Source organism: Sus scrofa, chromosome 8, assembly GCF_054392235.1.
Source record: "Sus scrofa isolate SSC_HxYL_T2T_F1_AM1 chromosome 8, Sscrofa_HxYL_maternal_Yorkshire_Landrace_v2.0, whole genome shotgun sequence".
Classification (NCBI taxonomy): Eukaryota; Metazoa; Chordata; class Mammalia; order Artiodactyla; family Suidae; genus Sus; species Sus scrofa.
The window spans coordinates 137677997-137701558 of NC_139390.1; the positions used below are offsets into that span (position 1 = coordinate 137677997).

At 41.5% G+C, this 23562-nt stretch overlaps 1 long non-coding RNA gene across 2 annotated transcripts in view; it reads right to left on the minus strand.

The window, feature by feature from the left end:
* The window catches only part of LOC106504772 (uncharacterized), a 28819-nt gene that overhangs the window by 5043 nt on the left and 214 nt on the right, over positions 1–23562 (minus strand). The window contains exons 2-5 of one of the 2 annotated variants that reach the window (XR_014813425.1): positions 23017–23121; positions 20812–20871; positions 17092–17210; positions 58–290 (exon numbers count right to left, since the gene is read on the minus strand). This is a non-coding gene — a long non-coding RNA (uncharacterized LOC106504772). Of the gene's footprint in view, positions 1–57; positions 403–3821; positions 7436–17091; positions 17211–20811; positions 20872–23016; positions 23122–23562 lie in introns of those variants that run through there. The other variant, XR_001298539.3, reaches the window with a different exon arrangement.

Genomic DNA, 23562 nt, shown 5'->3' on the forward strand with positions numbered 1-23562 from the left:
CAAGTCAGAAGAGGGAGTTCCGAGGCAGTGAAAAGGCATGCAGATTCCAGGGCTTACCTGACAATCGAGTCCAGGATACAGCAGTTAAAAGGTCATGTCAGATCTGATCCAGGCAGGTCTCTGTACCTGGAACTCCAGTCCTGCAGACAGCGAAGAGCAACGTCCAGGCAGCAGGCACCACTCAAAGCCAGACAGATGGTGGCGCTGTGATTCTTAGCAGAAGCCTTTCATGACAGCAGAAAGCATTATACAGCCTTCTTGGGGAAGGAATCTGGCAAGGGTTAGGCAATCTATAAGGAACCGTATCGTGAATTAGGGCAAGAATGACAAAATTTCCTTCTTTCATACAATTTCTTTTCTTTTCTTTTCTTTTTTTTTTTTTTTGCATTTTTAGGGCTGAACCTGCAGCATATGGAATTTCCCAGGCTAGGGGTCCAATCAGAGCTGTAGCTGCCAGCCTACACCACAGCTCACAGCAACACCAGATCCTTAACCCACTGAGCAGGGCCAGGAATTAAACCCGATTGCTCATGTATACTAGTTGAGTTCGTTTCCGCTGAGCCACAATGGGAACTCCTCATACAATGTCTGAGCAAGCAAATGGTTGTCTAAGTCATGATCAATTAGTGATGTCTGCCATGAGCACTAGGGGAAGAAGGAGAAACAGACCAGTTATGACTCTCGGGTTCAATAGATGAATCAGGGCTGACTTGAAGCAAAAAGAAGAGGGACCATTATTAAGGGACCCTTTAGGGGATACAGGAAAGGAAAGAAGTTGACTTGGGACCCATCAGTCCAGCTGAGAACTGACCAGAGGGAATGTGCCTGTGGCAATTACGTGCACCTTCATTCATTCCCCAGTCTGTGGTTTTCTTAAGAATTGACTGGAATGTTCCAGTACCCCAGCTTCCTATGTTTCTGCCAAATAAAGACTTAGAGTTTGGTGCCCCATGTTTCCAATTTGCTGTTTATAAAGATCCATGAGTTTCTCAGAGAAAAAAAAAATATTCAGTATGTGCTCTCAGAAAATAATGATATTGAAAAAACATTGATAGAGGCAGACAAAAAGAAGTTAAAACCACTAATTTTTATTATTTTGTCACAAAATTTGGTGGTGCTATTGTTTTGAAACACATCAAAAGAATTTTGTATTTTGCTAAGGGCTCTCTTTGAGAGCTATATTTACATTTCAATATATTTATATTTATCTATTTAAATAAGAAAACACAACTGCCAGCAAAAAAGACGAAAGCATTTCAAAAGCCAGCATATAGTGAACGATTCTTTTTTCTAGTGAGAAACAGGGAGGTGGGTATTTGAAGATTTTTTTTTTTCTCCTTGAAACCACATTCCTGTGGCATTACTCAAATTAAATCCTGCAGTCATTGAAAGTGGAAAGAGAAAATGACTATATTAAAACCAAACAGAAGATGAATCTGGAGCTTTTTATTACATTTTTCTAGGCCTGTAACTTCCCAACCTGTTCTGTTTGTGAAAATAGACAAATATAACTCTCCACAAGAAGAAACATGCTGTCAGTCTCATAAGCCCTGTTTCTTAAAGCAGACTTTGTTTTGAGACACCCAGAGTAAGGTGACTATATGTAGAAATGCCTATTTGAAAATCTTTGTTCTATTTGTGTGGTAACCTCCCAGCTTCTGTCTTACTGGAGGAGAGAGAAAGCTAAGCCACCTATGAAACATTTTTCAAACATGCTTTTTGAGAAAAGAAAGTCATGTCCAAAAAGAAAGCAGTATAGTTTGAAGGACTGCATAGCTTTTTTCCTTGTGCCTTTTTCTCCCTAAAAGAAACTAGATTATTTTTTCCTAGCTTCATTGAAATATAATTGACACATAACATCATGTAAGTTTAGGGTGTATGTACAATGTGATGATTTGACATGTGCATATACGTTGTAAAATGTTTATCAAATTAGGTTAGATAAACATTCTCCACTTCACATAGTTATTTTATTGTAATTATGGATGGTGAGAATATTAAAGCTCTATTGTCTTAGAAACTTTCAAGCATACAATAAAGTATGGTTAAATATATGTCACTATCTACAAAGTGAACCTACAAATAGAAGGTAACGAAGATGTAAAAGCAAAGCAAGATTTCTTTCTTTGTCTTCTGTGCATGCAAATACAGAGAGTTCATTTTTTTTTCTCCCTTCGTGCATTTATGCATTCATTTAAAAAGCATTTTTAGGAGTTCCCACTGTGGCTCGGCAGGTTAAGAACATGATATAGTCTCCATGAGGAGGCAAGTTCAATCCTTGGCCTCACTTGGTGAGTTAAGGATCCAGCGTTGCCACGAGCTGCAGTATAGGTTCGCAGATGCTGTTCAGACCCGGTGTTGCTGTGACTGAGGCGTAGGCCTGTAGATGCAGCTCCAATTTGAGTTCTCGCCCGGGAACTTCCATATGCTGCAGGTGCAACTGTAAGGGGAAAAAAAAATAGCATTTTTAGTGGGTTGAATTGTGTCCCCTCCCACAAAAGATAGGTCCACCCAGAACTTAGGAATGTAGACTTATTTGGAAAAAAGGTCTTTGCAGATGTGGTTAAGCTAAGGATCTTGAGAAGAGATCATCCTGGATTACCTGGGTGGGTCCCAAATCCAATGACAAGGTCCTTTTAAAAGACAGAAGAGAGGAGACACTCTCAGAGAAGAGCAGCCATGTGAAGATGGAGGCAGAGATTGGGGTTATGGAGACACAAACCAAGGAACTCCAGGAGGCACTAGAAGCTCGAAGAAACAAACTAGGATTCTCCCCTAGAGCCTTCAGAAGCAGTGCCTTGAGTTCAGAGTTCCAGCCTCCAAAACAGTGAGAGAATAAATTTCTGTCATTGTCCCCAGCTCATGGTAATTTGTCAGCAGAAATCTAACACAGCATCTCTGAGCACATTTCTTGTGCCATGTATATTGTTAGGCAAGTATCCATCTGTGAATAAGATGTCATCTTGCCCTGCAGAAATCACAACCTGGAGCATGAAACAGACATTTAACAATGTGGGGTTTGGGGTTTGGTTTGGTTTTTGGGGGGTTTTTTTGTTTTGTTTTGTTTTTTCCTTTTTAGGGCCACACCCGTGGCTTATGGAAGTTCCCAGGCTAGGGGTCGAATTGGAGCTGCAGCTGCCAGCCTACGCCACAGCCACAGCCACAGCCACAGCCAAATGGATCCAGACCTACATCACAGCTTAGGGCAACGCCAGATCCTTAACCTACTGAGTGAGGCCAGGGATCAATCTGGCATCCTCATGGATACTAGTCAGGTTTGTTACCACTGAACCATGATGGGAACTCCAACAATGTGTGTTCTAAGTGAAGTCTAGACCAAAGGTCGGGGGCTCAGTTACTGAGAGCCTTCCACTGCCCATGAGCACACCACAGAGGCTTGGTACCCAACAATTACCCCAAGGTTCCAGGGAGGCTTAGGGAACCTGCCTAGAGAAAACAGCATTTTAGCCAGTCTTGAAGAACTCATGGTGAAAGGTTGGAAAGCAGGCTGTAGAGGAGATACCAAACTGAAGGAATGGAAAGTATGAAAGGCACAAAAATGTGTCAAGGAGAGAGGTGTCCACTTGGCACAGACGAGTCTGCAAATGCATTTGTTGGATCTGAATTGCAAGAGGCATGTGCCCTGCTGAGGAGTTATGGTAGTGAGTGAAGGCAGATTAGGATGTTTTGGGGGGTGGGGGGGTGAGGGAAGGCGAAGCAAGAAGACAGTGGAGAATTATAATCAGTGAAAGGACAGGATCAGAGTTGATTTTAGAAAAATAACCCTAGAGGAGTTTTTTTTCTTCTTCTTAGAGACATACCTGAAGCATATGGAAATTCCCAGGCTAGGGGTCAAATCAGACCTGTAGCTGCTGGCCTATACCACAGCCACAGCAACTTGGGATTTGAGCCACACCTGTGGTCTATACCCCAGCTTGCAGCATGGCCGGATCCCTAACCCACTGAGCAAGGCCAGGAATCGAACCCACATCCTCATGGATACTAGTCGGGCTCTTAACCCACTGAGCCACAATGAGAACTCCTCTGCGGGATTTTTATTTCAATTATTAATTCACGTTTTTACCCATAAGTATCCCTTTTCTCATTCCCCATCAGGTAGTCGTAGGTTCACATCTTCCTTGCCTTGAGGAAGGTTTGAGGCTTCTGTTTTCAAAAGCTTAAATCCATTGAGACGATGGGGTTTGAGGAGGGTGCCTCTTAGAGAAGGAGAAAGAAAGAGATAGAAGAGAGATTTTTCCTAGGCTGAAAAGCAGTTTCGCTCCCAGATTGGAGACCAGATGAGGCTGAGGGTTTGAAAGCAGTGTAGACCAAATGGCCATATGTTACACCTGAGATGCTGGGCTCTGGGTTCGGGGCTCCAGCTTCACTGGATACTGTGAGCCAGGAGAGGCAAGGCGCAGCACAGCAAAACATCAGACTGAAGGCTCCCCACCTGCTGGGGCATCAGTTTCTGCAGAAACCTGTGTGGTCTCATCACTGACAACTGGAGGGGTACCCAAGCTTTGGCTCTCGGCACAAACCCCGTCAGGGAAGTGCATGCTAAAAATGAGTGAGGTCGAATTTTCCACAAATGCAACCAAATGGAGTCTTGGCATCTAATTCAAATAAAGACTAAAATGAAATATTATACTGAGTCTCTGGACAAAGATTTATAGCCCTTAATCAGCAAGAGTGTTATGGGGGAGATTACTAACTGTATCTAATATCTCCCCTTCTCCTTTTTCTTAGAGTAATAGAACTCCAGAGTGTAGCTAGGTTCACAGGCACCCAGAATCAAGTCCAGTGAGCCCTGCAGTGGGCACCTGACTAAGCTCTGGGGTTTGAGGCATGTGTGCTGCTTCCTGAGCACACCTTTAAAAGGGCAGGGGTGTTATCTTCCCTCCCCACAAATTAGAGTCAGGGAAGACATCTCAGATGATGCTGACAGCGATAATCCAAAGGGTTGTAGACATACAAGAAGGACTCCGGACCTCTGGCAACTTTGCAGAATGGAGTTCCCGCACGAGCCGGGAATTTACATGAAATAAACTTCTGTCTTGTAGACCACTGTTGTTCAGACCCTAATCGAATAAGGTGAACCTCCATTCTTACTAACACCCGTGGGGAAGAGGAATTGGAACAGGGAGCGATCACTGGTGGGGAAACGGTAGTGAGCGGAGTTGACGGCGGTGTGGGAGGGAGAAGAGAGCTGGACTGAAGACCAGCTCCACAGGACGTGGTGATCAGTTATCCGCAGAGGGCAAAAAAGAGAAAGAACATGTGATGGTAGTTTCCACATGAGATTGGTATTAATGGTGATAATGTCTATTGAGACAGAAAATAATTGAGGAGTAAGGCTCAGGAAGAAGAGGCATAAAATAGTAAGACAAAACAAGAAGCTATTGGGCCCAACAGGGACGTCTATGTTCTGCTGGTTCCCTTCTTACCAATGAAGAAAGTTACTGGAAGCGACAGCACATTGTAGTAACAGTAATAGGGTCTGTCACTGACAACTTATTCAATATTCAGTGAGTGTTTCCATGCAGTTTCCTCGGTTTTCAGATAGCCTCTGCCATAGACGGCAGTGACTGTCACGATTTTGCTCAATTATTGAGTTTCCACAATGCTCTCAGGGTAAGGTCAAAGTAAGCCATCTATGAGCTTGAGCACAATCAGGATACTATAATGATAGATACATGTTATTACACAATTGTTGAACTCACAGAATGTGCCACACAAACAATAAACCCAAATGTAAACTTTATAATAATGATGTATCAATGTTGGTTCATCAACTGCAACAGATGTGCCACTGTGATGCAGGATATTGATGGTGGGGAGGCTGCTTGTGTGGCAGGAAGAGGGGATGAAGGGAACTCTTATTAACTTAAAATTGCTCTAAAAAATAAAGTCTATTAATTTTTAAAAAACACATGTGTGGGCTTTTTTGACAAATAATAAACAGCCCTGATCTTCCTTTCTATTCCAGTTTAAGGAAATCAAATTATTTTCCTTTAAAAGAAAATCAAATGCAGGAGTTTCAGTTTCCCTATTCTCCAATATTTGCAGGTATATATAAAGATAGTTTTGTTGTGAGCCACACAGGAAGAATCGGGAGCTTGGGCTTATCAGACACAACTTAGAATAGATTTACAAGGAGATCCTGCTGAATAGCATTGAGAACTATGTCTAGATACTCATGTTGCAACAGAAGAAAGGGTGGGGGGAAAAATGTAATTGTAATGTATACATGTAAGGATAACCTGACCCCCTTGCTGTACAGTGGGAAAATAAAAAAATATATTAAAAAAAAGATAGTTTTGGACGATTATGCACATCTGTTCGGCATTTCAAAGGTAGTGAGCCCATACAGATTGCTGTATTTTCCTTTGTGGAAAGTAAATAAACATTTTTTTATTGAAAGAACAACCGTGGTTATATAAGTTTATTTAGGAGTAGAATAATCAAGCCAGCATGGTCTTTAAGAGTTTGGCTCCAGAGTTCTCACCTTGTCGATTCCTGGCTTTATCAACCATCAGATATGGTTCTTGGGCAAGTTTTTGTTACATCCTAAATTTTATTTTATCTCTAAAGTGGAGTTAATAGGAATACCCATGCTTCATTGATTTATTGGCAAGACAGTGAGAAAATGTATGTAAAGCACCTAGTATAAGGTGTGGCACAAAAAACGACTCAATAAATTCATGTTTCGTGATTGTAGGATATTTTCCAGTCACCAAATAACTAATGTCTTAGAGGACAGTCAATCATTTACTGAGCAAGAACAGAACTGAGTCCTGAAAACCCTGACTTCCAACACTAGCCATGATTGAAGGAACAGGTATTGGACTTAATCTCCTATGATTAACAACTACGACATGGGGCGAAAACTACAACAACCAAAAAACAAAACCAAAAACAACACGTGAAGCATCTCTTCCCGGGCTTTAGTTAACAGGCAGCTCAGGGCTGAGATCTTTGAGAGACACGAAGCTCCAGTGAACACCAAGTTCACTCTGATTTACTGAGGGCAATTTCCAACCTGGGGCCCAAGGAAACTGAGCCTGAACAGGGAGCAGCAGGCTTGCTTGTCCATATAACACAGAGATTGAAGTTTGGGACCGCCAAAGCAGCTGGAATTTGCATCTCAGGGCACCAGAAATAAGGGAGCTTCGCAGAGAAGGCCCCAGGAGTCTCCATGGTTGTCCTTTTGAGTCTTTGACTGGGTGCTTGTGGGTACATGGGGTCCAACTCAGAGAGGTCTAGGAAGGACGGTAAGCCCAGAGAATGGAAACCCCAGAGAAGGATGTGGGAGACAAGGGAGGGAATGCCAACAAGCCATGGCTGAGACCCCAGGAGAGTCATGGTTTAGGAAGAGGACCTCTCCAGCCCTAGCGTTAGGGCTGCTCTGGCTCCACCCTAACACAGCTTCGCCCTCAGGAAAAATGTGCTGAGCTGCCAGTAAACTAATTCTCTACCAGAATAACACCCACCATGCTTTACAGGAAGACAAATCCACAATCTCTACAGTATAGCACTCCATTGTCCAGCAAGAAAATTTAAAACTTACGAGGCGTATGAAGAATCAGAAGAGTATGACAAAAATAGGAGGGAAAGAAGGCAGTAGAAACAGACCCAGAGGTGAGACATGTGGGAATTAACAGACAAGCCTTCAGGAAACTATTATTAAAAATAGCCAAAAATCTAAAGACAAAGATAAATGAGTGAACGCATGTGGGATCTCAGTAAATAATGGAAACTAAAAGAGAGCCTGGAAAGCAAAGGAAAATTGCAATACAAGAATTAACCAAAATGTAAAGATTTTTGCTGAATTTGGCTTAATAGCAGTTTGGATACTACAAAAGAAAAGATTTTGAAGATAGCAGATAGAAACGATGCAAACTGAAACACATACAACAAAGATTGCACCACCCCCCCAAAAGAAAGGTGCTTCAGTGACGCGTGGAGTAATATCAAGTCGTCTAACATCTGTGGAGTAGAAGTCCCGGAAGAGAAGAGAGCTTTTGTCAGGGGGAAAAAAATAATGTTAAAGAAATAATAGTAAAAGAAATCTCCAAATTTAATAAAAAATAAAAACCACAGAGAACATTGTCTATCACCAAATAACTAATGTCCCCGAGGACATCTATTCCTGTCCTCAGCAAGAACTGAACGTTTTTAAAAAATTAATCACATTTTATTGAACCCAGTATAATATCATTTCAACATATGATCCGTTTAAAAATCATTTTATTAAAGTGTGATTGATTTACAATATTGGCTCAATTTCTGCTGTGTGGCAAAGCGACCCAGTCATGCATATCCATACATTCTTTTTCTCATATTATCTTCCATCATGAAGAACTGAATATTTTCAAACTTAGTTTTAAGAATTCCAACTTCTCATTCTGGTTATGATGGAGGAATAAACCACAAACAGGATAAACACAAAGAAAACCACATCTAGGCATATTGTACTGCAATTGCTTTAAACCAAATTAAAAATAAAATTTTCAAAACATTCAGAAGAAAAAGATGTATTACCTACAGGACAGCAACAATAGAATAACCAATACTTTTTCATCAGAAATAATACAAGCCTAAAAAGAAATATACATCAAAATGTAAAAAAAATAAAATAAACATTCATGTACAAACAAAAAAAAAAAAAAAGAAAAGAAATAATACAAGCCTGAAAACAATGGAAATGGCAGTTTTCAAATACAAAATAAGAAAGAAATTAGGAATTTAGACATTAAGCAAAAATTTTCATCAAAACTTAAATCCAATGAAGATATTTACAGATAACCAAAGTGATAAATTGCACTACAGGATGTTGAATAAACTTACTCAGGTTAAAGGAAAATTATGCCAGACTGAAACTCAAGTCTACATGGGTGAATAAAGAATACCAAAACTTTTTCTGCTTTCTTAATTTCGTTAAAAAGAAATGAATTCTTTGAAACATGAGTAATACTGTGTTGTGGAATTTGTAACGTGTAGAAGCAATATATATGACAAATAGCACAAAGAAGAGAAAAGGGAAATGGAAAAGTATATTTATATATGTTTTTTATGTCATATGTGAAATGTTATACTGTCAATTCGAGGTGCACTGTCCTAGGTCAAGGATGTCTATTGTAATCCCTAAAGGAACCATTAAAGAAATAAAACAGTGAGACCACAGGTCAAAAGGGGAGATAAAAGTGGAAGAAATAATGAAAAAGTAAGAAATGATGAAAAAGAAGGGAGGACAGAATGGCTATCATTAATAAGTCTGCAAATAACAAATGCTAGAGAGGGTGTGGATAAAAGGGAACCCTCCTTCACTCTTGGTGGGAATGTAAATGAATACAACAACTATAGAAAACAGTATGAGGTTCCTCAGGAAACTAAATATAGAATTACCATATAATCCAGCAATCCCACTCCTACACATATATCTGGATAAAACTTTCATTCAAAAAGATACATGCACCCCCATGTTCATTGCATCACTATTCACAATAGCTTAGACATGGAAACAACCTAAATGTCCACCAACAGACGAATGGATTAAGAAAATGTGGTATATATACACAATGGAATACTACTCTACCATAAAAAAGAACAAAATAATGCCATTTGCAGCAACGTGGATGCAACTAGATTCTCGCACTAGGTGAGGTAAGTCAGAAAGAGAAAGACAAAACCATATGATATCATTTATATGTGGAATCCAAAATATGGCACAGATGAAACTGCTACAGAACAGAATCATACACACGGACATGGAGAACAGACTTGTAGTTGCGGGGAGACTTGTAGTTGTGGGATGGACTGGCAGTGCAGGGTTAGTAGATGCAAACTATTACATTTAGAATGGGGAAGCAATGGGGTCCTGCTGTATAGCACAGGGAACTATAGCCAATCACTTGTGATAGAACGTGATAGAAGATAATATGAGAAAAAGAATGTGTATATATATGAGGTTACTTTGCTATACAGCAGAAATTGGCATAACATTGTAAATGAACTATACTTTAATAAAATTTTTTAAAAGACAGGAAAAGAGAGGAGAAAAAGAGAAAAGATAGATGAGGAAATAGAAAACAAACAAATACTAAAATGGTAGACTTAACTCTAACTGTATAAATCGTTTTATTAAATGTAGAGGCACTAGACAACCAGTTAAAAACCAGAGAAGCAAGATCCAACTATATGCTGTCCACAAGGGCATCTCTTCAAATAGAAAGTCATAGGTTGAAAGTAAAAGGATGGAAAAAAGATATACCATGAAACGCCACGCATAAGAAGGCTGGAAAGGCTATATTAATATCGGACAAAGTGTACCATTTATAATTGCATCAAAAATAATAAAATGCTTGGGAGTAAATTTAACCAAGGAGGTGAAAGACCTATACACTTAAAACCAGAAGACACTGGTAAAAAAGGCAAGACAGACACAAATGGAAGATACTCTGTGCTCATGGATTGAAAGAATTAATAGTTAAAATATCCATACTACTTAAAGTAATATACAGATTCAAGGAGATTTCTATCAAAGTCCCTATGGCATTTTTCACAAAAATAGAACAAAGAATCCTTTTGTGGTTTGTATGGAACTGCAAAAGACCCCACATAGCCAAAGCAATCCTGAGAAAGAAAAGCAAAGCCAGAGGCATCATACTTCCTAATTTCAAACTGTGTTATAAAGATATAGCAATCAAAACCATATAGTTTTGGGATAAAAACAGGCACATAGACCAGCGGAATAGAACAAAGAGCCTAGAAATAAACCCATGCATATACGAGCAAGTAATTTTTGGGCAAGAGCAACAAGAACACATGATGGGGAAAGGACAGTCTCTTCAATAAATCGTGCTGGAAAACCTGGATATTTACACTAGTCACAAAAATTAACTCAAAATGGATTAAAAACTTACATGTAAGACCTGAAACAATAAAACTCCTGGAAGAAATGAGTAGTCTCCTTGACCTCAGTCTTAGCAATGACATCCTGGATAAGACCTCAAAAGCAACAGCAACAAAAGCTAAAATAAACAAGTAGGACTATGTGAAACTAGAGAGCCTCTGAACAGCAAAGGTCAATAAATTAAAAGGACAACGTACAGAATGAGATGAGATATTTTAACCATATCTCTGATAAGGGGTTAATATCCAAAACATACATAAAACTTACACAGCTCAACAGCAAAGTGAGAATAAGTTTGCCAGAGTTTTTATTCTACATTGTTTTATGTTCAGTATTTTTATATTATGCCTGGGTAGGATAACTTCAATGTTTTATGTAATGTCACAAATATTGAAGCATTGGATGCTAAAACAAAACGCAATTCTTGAATTTCCCAATTGATCTATCCTTTCACAGCCATCACCTCATTTGGTTATAGGTGTAAAGCAGTCTTTATAAAGCAGAGGTACAAAGCGGAAAAATATGAAAGAGGAGTTCAGCTTCTCTGCATCTGCCTGAGACTCCTGGCTACCCCAGACATACATTTTCTCTTTCATCTTTTCCAAATTAATCTTCCTCTCCACCTCATCAAAATGTATCAGTCAAGGTTAAAGGGAAGCAGCATGGGTCTATATTTAGATGAGAGACTTAAAGAGGTACTTGCAATAAGCTATTATAACTACTATTGTTACAAGTGGTTTTGTTGGATTACAGAGGGAGTCCTTGAAGTGTTTTCCAAACATAAATCAACTTCAAAACATGTTTTTCCCCCAACTAGTATATCTCGACTCCCTTAAACACAGGAGAATGTGAAACCTTCAAGTTGCTTTATATTCATTTATGCTCGTCAAAAAAAATTTTTTTTTCAAGTAATGACTTATAGGCAAATGTTCTTCTGAGCCTTCCCCCTGAAGGAAATGCAAGGTTAAAAAGGGCAATGGTGAGTGGACTTTTTAATTTAGAGGTGTATCTTGATCAAATCTCATTTTAAAATATATTTTCCCTAGAGCTCCAGGCCTTTCTCCCACCTCTGCATTCTGTATCACCTTTATTGATTATATTAATCGGCCACTAGAGCAGATTTTTAACAAAAACATTTTAATAGACATTGCTGAGAATACAAACACGTTTAGAAATTTGAGAGTGTGCCTAAAATATGACCCACATCATAGTTGTATGTAAAGCGTGTATAATATGTTTATTGGACGTTTTTGCCTTAGCAAAGCGTGTATAATATGTTTATTGGACGTTTTTGCCTTAGCAAAGCATTTCAGGCCGTCACAGTCCCCATTTCTTTTCACCTGGACATAGAAGAGAGCTGAGTTGCCCATAAGGGACGGTCTTCACGTCATCCTTGCCACTAACCATCTGGTTTTGGCCAAAGGGAAGGACCCTACCAGGAGGTCAGATGGTGAGAGGACAAAGAGGTCAGGGCACCCCTCCGCCCCCTCCCGCCCTGCCCAGCTGTGGTTTGGACAGTGGCTGCCAAAACCCATCAGACAGCCTCTCCTCCCAAACTCAGTCTCTTCCCAGGCTTGGCAACGTTATTTCGTCCTCTTGACCCCTCAGATACATGGGTGCTGACAACTTCTCATTGTTGCAAAACCCCAGCAGCCTCCCCCTCTCTGGTTGTATTTTCTCCCTGCCCACACCTCTTCAGTGGCCTCTTTTTAAGGTGCCATCTCTTTCCTCCTTGAACGCTGACTGACAGTGATCACTACTGAGCAGGACCCCAGGAAACAGACCTTCAGTGTAGATTCTGGGTTGGTTGCCATGAGCCCCAGGTAATCTCCTTCCCCGGTGGAAATATGCCCTGGTTAAGCTGTAGCATGCAAAGGCAGTCTGTGAATTCACATTGTCACCTACAGGAGCATGAGGTAGAGTCCAAGCAGAGACCAAGGCTTGGACACTTATTGCTGTTGCTTCAATGATAATGGCAAACCTATGGGGATGACAGAGCTCCTTCTAACTGCCTTGGGAATCCTTAAACAGAGATAAACCCTAAAACATCCAAATCAAGGTCTGGGGAAATCAAAATGCCTCTATGATGTCCTTAAAGAAAATCTGTCTCACTTAGCCGTAAGAAAGACATAGCTAAGGATCTTATCCAAGACCTGATGGTATAGATGGCAGAGTTTGGAAAACCAGGTAAATAAGCCTTATCAAGCTACACTAAGGTCAAGGCTTTGGTTGGGAGAAAATGGAACTCTGACACAGTACGGGGAGTATTTGGGCAGGAACGGGCCATGCCGAGAACGCTAAAACCATAATTCTCTCAGAATCTTCCTTGCCAACTAAATCAGCTCTTCACGTTCTCTGAGAGAAGAGAATTTCCCTACACGAAATCATTTCAAAAACTTCTTTGAAATTCTTTTCTTTTCCTTCAAGATGTGGTACTGATTCTTCTTAGGATCCACCCCGCACCCCTTTGCTTCCAGGTCCATGGGAGATCCCAGCCTAATCTGGAGAGAGGTCTGCTCCAGGAGGAGACAGCCTGGGCACTGAAGACACTGCAGGGTCTTACTAATTCGTAGTGATGATTCTGGAGACTATGCATGGATGTGGAGTGGGATGGACGAGGAATCTGGGGTTGGTAGATGCAAACTATTACATTTAGAATGGGTGAGCAATAAGGTCCTGCTGTATAGCATAGGGAACTATATCCAAACTCTTGAAACAGAACATGATGGAAGACAGTATGAGAAAAAGAATGTGTGTGTGTGTGTGTGTGTGTGTGTGTGTGTGTGTGTGTGTGTGTGTGTGTGTGTGTGACTGGGTCATTTTTCTGTACAGCAGAAATTGGCATAACACTGCAAATCAACTATACTTTTAAAAATACCAAGGAGAATGAACTGTACATTGGATTGGGCCAAACCAACGGGGTGCACATCCCTGTGACTTGACTTAAGGTGTTGCTTCAAGCACTTGGAAATGGTGCCAAGAATTCATCGAATCGTTAAGTGAGGCCTCGACTCCGTGGTAACTTACAGCCGATACAGCTGAGAAATTCTGGCACCCCATAGAGAAAGGAGAGCAAGGCTTCCGGATGTGGACTTTGGGAAGCCTTTTACGTTTAATCTGCTCACCCACTCCCTAACGCCACCCTCCAGAGCGACTGGTGGACGCTTCTTCCTCAAGACATTCATTTGTGACAACAGCTGCTGAAAAACAGGTTCTGGCGTGCTCCTAGAACTAGAGGTTGGAATGCCTTAGCCTGGCACGGCAAGCCACTCTGTAAACGGAGCTTCCCATCATAAACTGATGTCATCTGTTTCATAAATCACAAAGGCGAGTTTGGATATTATCTTTCTATTATTACCTGGAAATGGTGTGTGAGGCCAGGTGTAAGCAAGTTCATAAAGAACAAAGAAATTACACAGGCAGATGGTGGCTCATTAGGCTCTGGTGACAAAATTCTCTTCCTTGGAAACTATAAACCTTAGAGTGACAAATACGTTCCACTATTGCTAATCCCTGGATACCTCAGCATTCCTAGGGGGCCGTTAGCCCTGCCCATATCTCTGTAGGTAATCCCTGCACTATGTTTTTGTTCAGTTAAAACTCTTTTGAGTAAACTAGCTATTTGCTACCTGCTGGAACCCACACTGATTCACTGTGCAAAATAGATACTCAGGAGTTCCCATCACGGCTTAGCAGAAATGAATCTGACTAGCATCCATGAGGACACAGGTTCGATCCCTGGCCTCGCTTGGAGGGGTAAAGATACAGCATTGCCTATGTTGCTGTGGCTGTGGTGTAGGCTGGCAGCTGTAGCTCCGATTAGACCCCTTGCCTGGGAACCTCCATATGCCATGGGTGTGGCCCTAAAAAAAAGACCAAAAAAAAAAAAAAAACCTTAAAAAAATACATACCCACACGTGAGCATACACACACACACACACACACACGCTATCCCCATCATCCCAGGATTATGCCAAGAGGAGAAAAGAAACCCGAGTGAGTCAAGAGAAACAGTGTGCTGTTGTGGAAAGGACATGATCTCTGTAATTACATAACCTGTAATGTAATAACAAAAGCCATTATTCTTTGGTTGATGGGTTAAAGAAAGTAAATTCCTTTCCCCTTTGAACCTCCATTTCTTTTTTAATTTTTTTAAAATTATACTTGATTTACAGTGTTCCGTCAATTTCTGCTGTACAGCAAAGTGACCCAGTCATACTTTTCTCATATTATCTTCTACCATGTTCCCAAATCCCAGGAGACTGGATATAGTTCCCTATGCTGTACTGAAACTCAACTTCTGAATCTTTTATAAAGAAACTAATGACTCTCTGATTAACTGTGATGATTGAATTAAAACTGTAATGACACGTAAAGCATCTAAAATACTCCATGTACAATCAATGCTATTTCATTACTTGTAGAAGTAGAGGAGCATTTATCCAGGCATATAAATACTGGAAGCATCCAAACTGTACAGCATTTTTGTCAAAGCATTTGCTTGAAGAGCATTCATGTCTTTAACCATCACAACAGTCTAGTAACTGAATAACAGGTTGCTATGGTACATCTCCATGGTAACAGTAACTTTCTACCAGACGGCAAAGGGCCATCCAGTGTTACAATCCACACGGCTGGGTGGAAATCACAGTGGGTGAACCCAGTGACACCTTGGTGACTTCACTGTACAGTGTGACTTGTGAGAGAGTGTATAGAGAACGTGGCCTTACTTGACATGCTTTACCAAGACATTTTATGATCATTCTTCTTGAAGGTACAATATCAAATTTCTGGGAATAATTCATTGAGAATAGTTTGGGTCCTTGACACTCCAGACAAACAAATTTCTACTCCACAAGCTTTGCAACTGCAGGCTGCTGATAAAATGTATACTTACCTGGAAGTCTGTAAGGGATTATTTTTCCCCTAAAAGAACCATGATGCCCAGTGAGATAATTGTGGTTTTTTTTTTTTTTTTTTTTTTTTTTTTTTTTTTTTTTGTCTTTTGTCTTTTTGTTGTTGTTGTTGTTGCTATCTCTTGGGCCGCTCCCGCGGCATATGGAGGTTCCCAGTCTAGGGGTTGAATCGGAGCTGTAGCCACCGGCCTACGCCAGAGCCACAGCAACACAAGATCCGAGCCGCATCTGCAACCTACACCACAGCTCACGGCAACACCGGATCCTTAACCCACTGAGCAAGGTCAGGGATTGAACCCGCGACCTCATGGTTCCTAGTCGGATTCGTTAACCACTGCGCCACGACGGGAACTCCGATAATTGTGTTTTTATTTAATTTAGTTTAGCCCTGTCTTGTTACTGTAAGAGGAATTGCAACAGCTTACAAAAATACACAAATGGGAAAAAACTAAATAGATGAGCAAATCTGAGTGAAGGGGAAATAAGGATAGGAAAATAAAATACAGCTAACGGAAAGTTAGCACATAAAAAATTCATCATAAATTATTATACACTTATTAAAGTTGGACCACAAGTATGTCTCTAAACTTTCTGGTAGCTGAAAAGGAGGAAAAACATTATTGGTTACAGGATTAACAGAGTAGATGAGTTTCAAATAAATCAGCTACCCAAGAGAGACTGCATTTCCCAGTAATACAAATCTCGAGCAATTTCTCTATGGATCAACATAAAGGGGACCACGGGAGGTTATATCCTTTACAACACTATCTACAATAAATATAATAGTGCGTGTCATCTCAGATAACCATTTCATGTAACTTTCTTAAATGCACTCAGTAGAAGTTATTCTATGAGGGTCAAACAGTCTAATCAAAGTTTATAGGGTACTTGAGAAGAGAATAAAAGTAGAATACTTAGGAAAAAATTTATGAACTACTGACCAATTGTTAAGAATTAGTGGCGAATTCAAGTTGATAGTCTTATGATCTAACCTAATAACTTGGAAGGTAGAGATTTAATGTTGCTGAACGAAAGACAGCTCCATATAATTTGATCATCAATTAAGTGGGGGAAGATAGGTTTACCCATATCCAAGAAAGTTAAGAGACCACCTGAGACCCATGCTGGCCAACTGACCATTCTACTTTATAAGAGTTCGACTGAGGATTTACAAGAACAATGATTTAACATAAGAAATCCTGTGATTAAACAACTGCTAAAATATTTGGTTGCTCTTTTCCATTTATTTCCAGTTTATACCTTTTAATAAGCCTTCTGAGTAGAGACTGAACTGGCATATTAGGTTTCCAAAGTATGCGGTGTTTCTTTTCTTCTTTCTTTCCTCCGACATTAATTGAGCTGCTATTATAGATCAGGCACTGTGTTGAGTAGTGGAGACATAATGGTAAGGAAGACATTATTATTGCACTAAAAGCCCAGAAGGATGGACAGAAGTTCCACTAGAGTTTATAGGAGTAAACAGAAAGAACCCTTCAGCTCTCCTTGAAAAAGAAATTCAGGAACACTTCACACAAGAAGAGATGACTAAGATGAATTTTGAAAGATGGGTGAGGGTTTGCTGAGGGACAAGGAGGAGGAAGCGTGCATCAAGTACAGAAAACATCCCCCGGAAAAGCACAAAGTGAGGAACAGTGATTCGAGTGCAGAGCATAGCTTATAGAAAGGCTCAAAATTGAGACATGTGGCAAATCTGGGCAACAGTAGGCAATTTAGCAAAAACGATGTACAAGGGAGTGGAAGGCAGAGGCTTTGTAGGCCATGCAAGTTGAGCCATTCAAAGATGTTTAAGTAAGAAAACACTGCCGTCAGACTTGGCTTTTAGAAGGACCTCTCTGGCAGGGGCTGGGAGGCCAGTGCACAAGAAAGAGTTTGACCACTGCATAGTTTGAACATCATTGCAATGGTGGTGTGACATATTATATAATATTGAGAGTATAAAACTGGTGTGACTATGTGATCAATAAGGTTTGATAGGGTGTGGTAAGAAAAAAAATGTCATTGAGAATAGTCTCCAGGTTTCCAGCTTGGACTACTGTGTGAAGGATGATGTTATCCACAAAGATAAGAGAAAATAAAGAAAAGCAAGTCTCTCTTTTTTTTTTTTCTTTTCCTTTTTATGGCTGCACTTGTGGCATATGGAGGTTCCCAGGCTAGGGGTCGAACTGGAGCCACAGCTGCCAGCCACAGCCACAGCCACAGCAACGAGGGATCCGAGCTGCGCCTGTGACCTACACCACAGCTTATGGCAACACTGGATCCTTAACCCACTGAGCAAGGTCAGGGATGGAACCCTCATCCTCATGGATCCTAGTTGGGTTCATTAGCTACTAAGCCACAAAGGGAACTCCAGAAAAGTGAGTCTTAATCAATGTGTTCAGGTTTGGGTTTATTGTGGATGAAATGCTTGCAGAAGATCCAAGAAATATGGAGTGTCTTATAGGACACAAGAGAAATAGCAAGGCTGAAGAGATCTAATGATAGCTGAAGTACAAGTGTGTGGATAAGACAGTGAAAAAAGAGTACACAGAATCAAGGATAACACTGGGGCACACCCATATTTTAGAGGAATAAGAACCCATAAGAGAAACCAGTGAGGACTGGTTAGGCAAGAAGAGAACCAGTTACTAAAAGGGGGAAATATCATAAAAGAGGAAAAGGTCTGTAGCTTTAAGTGACAGGTAATAAAATGAAAAATACAATGGGTCCATTGGCTTTGGAAATTAGATTTTTGGTGACCATGTTTAATACCATGCATTCAAAATCCATTTAATGAACACCTTACCACCTGAGATACTCTCTTAGGAGCTAGGAGCATAGCAATGAGGAAAGCAAAGTCCTTTTCATCTGAAGCTTACACTCTAAGCAGTACACAGATGTATTAGCTGAGTAAAAAGAAAAATTTGATGTAACCTAGAAGGTAAAAAATAAAATAGGGTAAAAAAGTAGGGATGACAGGAGGACACAGAAAAGGATAGTCTGGTTAGGTCTCCTTGAGGAGGTGACACTTAAGAAGACACTTGAAAGAAATGAGGTTGTGAGCCAGGAAGACCTCTGGGGAAGGGCATTTCGGCCAGAGGAATAGCTTGTAGAATGGCTCCAAACATGCCTGGCATCCTTGAGAAGTAACGAGGAAGCCAGCAAGGCTGGAGTAACAGGAGTGGAGAGAAAGCACTGGGAGATGAAGGCAAATGTTCAGGTCTTCTAAGAACTCGCACGCTCCTGTAAGGACTTTGACTTGACACAAAACGGCGGCCTGCTGGAGGGTTTCGAGAAAAGGAATGGCGTGATCTGATTCTTGTTTAAGTGTTTTCTCTGGCTGCTGTGAGAAAAGACTTAGGGTGAGGGAGCAGACGCAGGAGCGAGGGAAGGAAGGAAGGACGGTAGTTAGGAAGCCAAGCCAATCATCCAGGTCAGGGTGCTTGCTGGTCTTCAGCCTGGTGGCAGAGTGGTGAGGAGTGAGCGGCTTCTAGATATTTTCTCAAGATGATGCCAACAGGATTTTCTGTTGGGTCAGAAGACGGTTTGGAAGAAAGAGAGGAGCCAACATTTTTGGCCTGAGGAACTGGAACCAAGGAGAACCCATCAACTGAGGTGGGGAGAAGGTGGGTAGAACAAGTTCGGGAGGGGCAGAAATCAGGAGTTCAGGTCTGATAGGCGGTTATCTGTCCAAGTGGAGGTGGAGAATAGGCAGTCGGGTGTACAAATATAGATCCAGAGGACAGATCGGGACTAGAGCTGTAAATGCAAAAGCCATGGTCACATCCGTGGTATGTAAAGCCATGAGACAAGCTCATCAAGCGAGTGAGTGAGGAGGTGGAGGCGAGGAAGGCTGAGCCCTGGACCTCCAAAGTTAGAGGCTGAGGGGAAGAGGAGGAGCCAACAAAAGCACCTGGAGAAAGTGGTCATGAGGTAGGAAAAAAAAAAAATGAGTGTGGTATCCTTCCAATCAAGTGAGGAAAATGTAGCAAGAGGGAGCGGGTGATGGGCCCTGTCAAACGCCACCTTCAAGTTCAGCAGGCTGAGGAAAGAGAACTGACGGCTGGGTTTCATGACGTCACCAGTGCCTTCGACAAGAGCTTTCAGTGTCAGGGGCAGTACCCTGTTGAGGGCGAGTTTAAGAGAGAATTTTGCAATAGGGAGCAGTTTTGTTGCAAAGAGGAGCAAAGAAACGATTCGTTGGCAGAGTGCATAGACGTAGGAGACTAATTTGCTGTTGTTAAAGATGGGAGATGCACACGGATCAGACTGTCGTGGGTTGAAGAGTGAATGGAAGTTGACAAAAGTGAGGACAGAGAAAATAATGATGGTTTCAAAAAGCTTGGGTATAAAGGGATGGGGTAATGGGGCACGAGCCAAGGGGTTACTCAGGGTAGAGGAAAAGTCTACGTGAGATGTTTTAAAACATGCATGTGTCTGTGCTCAGAGGAAAGAGCCAAGGAAGACGGGGACGGGGAGAGGTGTGGGAATGTGGTTCCCGAGAAGCTGGAAGGGATAGGGCGCAGGCAGAGGGCTGAGACCTGGACAAATCATGGGGAGACTGAATCAGAGGGGTGATGAAAAGAATAAAGATGGGCGTAGGTAAAAGTGCTTGTAGATGAGTGAGTGATGACGGAGAGTTTGCTGGATGGTTTCTATTTTCTTTGCAGAGTAGAAGCAGACGTCATCTCATAAGAGTGAGGGGAGGGGGCAGAGGTGTGGGATGGAAAGAGAGACAAAGGCGTAAAATTTGGAGTGTTTGTTCCATGCTCTCTATTGCCTGCTGAATACAGCTTGCTTTTCCCTACCTAAGCACACAAATGTATACACCTATGGGCACAAAAATACAAATATGCAACTTTCTCCCTAAACATGATTTTTCAAATAGCCTTTTAAAATTGTAACCTCCTTTATTCCTAGTGGTTAGGTAGCATGTGCTAGGTGTAGGGCAGAATTCTAAGATTCTGCCCCACTGAACCTTACCTTCTGATATTCATGGCCTCCTATGATCCTCTCCCTGGAGTGTGAACTGGAACAAGTAGCCTGCTTTCAACAAACAGATGACAGCAAAAGTCACGGGAATATGACTTCTGAGATTAAGATATAAAGACTGTGACGTGTTCACTCTTTCCTGCTCGCTCTCTCTGATGGAAACCAACTGCCAGTCTATGAACTGCCCTCTGGAGAAGCCCACATGGCAAGGAACTGAGGGTGACTTCCAGCCAACAGCCAGTGAGGAGCCCAGGCTCCCAAGTGCAAAAACCTGCGAGGGATTGAAAACTACCAACACCCACATGAAACAGACGGCGCTTGAAACAGATCCTTCCCTGGCTGAGACTTGAGACAATCACGCCATGCCTTTAAGGGTAAGTAGCCAGTGAGAGCCCCCAGATAGAGGTCCCAGGTAAGCCGAGCCAAGGGTCATGACCCATAGAAACGGTTAGATGATACCTAGTCTGTTGTAAATCACTACATTCGGGGGGTTCCTTGACAATGGATAACTAAGACACTCAGAGATTTCAAAGTTCTGCTTCTAAAATCTAGAGACACCTTCAAGTAATTAAAAATTACCCCTGCCCTCCCAAGTATTTACTATGGCAACAACAAAATAAGTACACTGCATAGAATGGGCTGGGGTAGGGCGGAAAGGAGAAGAGATTCAAGGAAAAGCCAGGGAACAGAGGGAGGTGTAAATCAGTAATCTCACCTCCGAACGAACCCTCCCCAACGTGCTAGGGACTTCGTGCTTATTGAAGGACGGGCTGAATGAGGAACCCCTGCCAGATATCAGCCGAGATTTTACAAGGTACATACTGTTCGATCTTGCAGACTGTGAAACAGGAAATTGTGATGGAGAGGCAAGGCAATTGCTCAAGGCAGCTCGGTGCCCTTCTGGTGGAATAGAGCATTGGACTAAGTTCCTCAAAACGTACTGCCTTTGCTCTGCTGACCTACGAGATTTCTCAGTGCAGCAGGGACAACTCATCTGTTTTTTTGAACTTCGGGAGAATATATGGAACATGATGGGGTGTCTACACATCCTGTCCTGTTATGATCCTTTTCTATCTCTCACTGGTTGTCTGTATCAGTAACGTAAGTCATGTTTCTTAAATAAATTGAAATAAATACAAAGGGTCGAGAGAAGTGACTAGTTCAGTGGAACCAAATTGGACTTGAACCAAGAACTCAGTTAGGTCCTGCACACTGTCTGTATTTATACAAGGAAAAAGGTAGAATGTTTGGACTGAATCCTGACTTCATTATATTTTCAATATTTAAAGGGACCACATTAGTATCTCCTACGAGTGTCAGATATCTTTATGATTCAGGTTGTGGTTTGTGAATTTAGGCACAGGGAAAATTGCATGTCAGAAATAGAACCAATCCTCCTAGAAAGAAAATTGCTTCTTAGGATCTTTTTTAGGTTCTGAGATTCACTATGTGCTTCTGCCAAGAGAAGGAAGCCAGTTTGGAGCTAGCTCTCGGAAAATGAAGTTTCAAAATGTAAAGCAATTCACTGAGGTATTAACTTGAGGTTGTAAAATCTAAATTAAAACCTTTCCTGTGCCAAGGGGGAGGGGGAGGTGCCAAGGGGGAGGGAGAGGGAGTGGGGTGGTTGGGGAGCTTGGGGTTAATAGGTACAAACTACTGCCTTTGAATGGATTAGCAATGAGATCCTGCTGTGTAGCACTGGAAACTGTCTAGTCACTTATGATGGAGCCTGATAATGTGTGAAAATAGAATGTGTCCATGCATGTATAACTGGGTCACCATGCTGTGCAGAGGAAAAAAAAATTGTATTGGGGAAACAACTATTAAAAAAAAAAAAAAAAACACCTTTCCTGACCTGTATTCTCAACTGCCACAAAGATCCTAGTGGACTTTCCATGCCCATTCAAATGGACCTACATCATCAAGTCAACCCATCATACTCATCATCTTCCTCCATAGCCCCAACTCCTCTGTTTTTTCCATTTTGATTTATTGTACTTGGAGGTGTTGGATGCTTTCTTTCACCTTCTATCTCATTATCTCCGTGTCCTACGGGTTATTTCCCCCAAAGCTTCCTTATCTATGCCCCCGTGTCATTCATTCTTCCCACAATGTTATCCTGACACTCTGTCCCATTTCCTGTGCCTGGGCCTCATTATGTAGCGCTAGACACACCCTCATCTTCCAGAAACTGACCTGTTTCTCCTGGCTGCATGGTTAGGGCACATCAACTTCATTCAGCCTCATCCTGTTCCATGGGGTACAGGTGATTGGTCCAAACAACACTTGTCAAATCTTTCCCTGGGACGAAAAGTTAATTACTATGGTGGAAGAAGATGGAGGGTTAGGCCGTGCGCCTCCCCCATGCGCTAAAGAACAAGAGTGCACCCATCTTCACAGAAGGAGAGAGAGAATCAGATACACAGGTAGGAGCAGAGACAAAAGTCAGAGGCAAAAGTCTAGTCGTAGCCACCTTCCTAGTTTTGTTGCTCCTTAGGTCTACTGAATTCCAATTCTCTGCTTTTCTTGTGGTGAATTCCTTTTTGATTTCATCAACAATTTAAAAGGTCCTAATTTAAATTGTGGGAATCTCCTAATTGCTCTCCTTGCTTCCTGTCTTTTCCTGTTCTTATCTATCCCGCATGCCACTGACAGATGCTACATGGGCATTGGCAAGTGAAGTCTCTTAATTTTCAGATTTAGATTTTTTTCAATAATCAAAGGGAACCCATGTGCAGTTGC